This window comes from Mizuhopecten yessoensis, unplaced genomic scaffold (assembly GCF_002113885.1).
Source record: "Mizuhopecten yessoensis strain PY_sf001 unplaced genomic scaffold, ASM211388v2 scaffold708599, whole genome shotgun sequence".
In the NCBI taxonomy this organism is placed as follows: domain Eukaryota; kingdom Metazoa; phylum Mollusca; class Bivalvia; order Pectinida; family Pectinidae; genus Mizuhopecten; species Mizuhopecten yessoensis.
Genome location: NW_018476209.1, coordinates 301 through 1,106, shown reverse-complemented (window position 1 = coordinate 1,106; position 806 = coordinate 301). Strand labels below are relative to the sequence as shown.

At 39.1% G+C, this 806-nt stretch overlaps 1 pseudogene; it reads right to left on the bottom strand.

Moving 5' to 3' along the window:
• Positions 1–109: 109 nt before the first annotated feature.
• Positions 110–525, bottom strand: LOC110440784 (annotated as a pseudogene).
• Between the last annotated feature and the right edge of the window lie 281 nt (positions 526–806).

Genomic DNA, 806 nt, shown 5'->3' with positions numbered 1-806 from the left:
TGTCTGTTATATACAAATGTCACAGAAGAAGAAGAATTTAGTTGAAATCTGAAAAAAGAGAAGAAAGACAATTAATATGAAACAGCCAAGTCATTTTCAAGTCCTCTTCAAAGAACACAATCACGTGCAGGTTTTTGTTATTAGTGTTTGTGACAGATATAATCCTTTTGAATGGTAAGTTCTTAGAAAAAATTTAATATGTTGGAAATCAAAAAAAGCAATGTAGCGTCGCCTATGAACAACGATTACTAGAACAACGCGAAGATTGCGGCAACAGTGCTCCCTACGGCCACTATGGCGGTATTGCCAATACCAGCTGCTCCGATGGCCTGCATGAGGGCCACAGCACTGCCAGCAGGCACACCACCTCCATTGGCCACTGCTGTGGCTGCCATCGCTCTGGCCGCAAGAGAGCCTGCGGCAATACCGGCCGTTGTAAATCCAGCAGCACCGAGGACGTAAGGGACTGCCGCCACTGCTCCCACGGCAACAACACCCATTGTAATAATTTCCATCTTGTTTACTCTGCAATCAAAGAATATGCTTTTTTATCTTATAATTGCCTTCAAATTTTGAATCAGAGATAAAAATCAATACTGGACTATATATATTTTAGATTGTAGGTAATAGGTTTAATTTAAAATATAAACATTAGATATATAAGATAGATTTGTTTTCTTATTTCATTCATTTGATTATACTTTCTTACTTGATTTACTGATCTTAGATAAGAGAACCAGTGACTTCTTCTTCTTTAGGCCACTCATTTTGCAAGGAACAAGTCCTCAATGGGGGGATTGGACAGA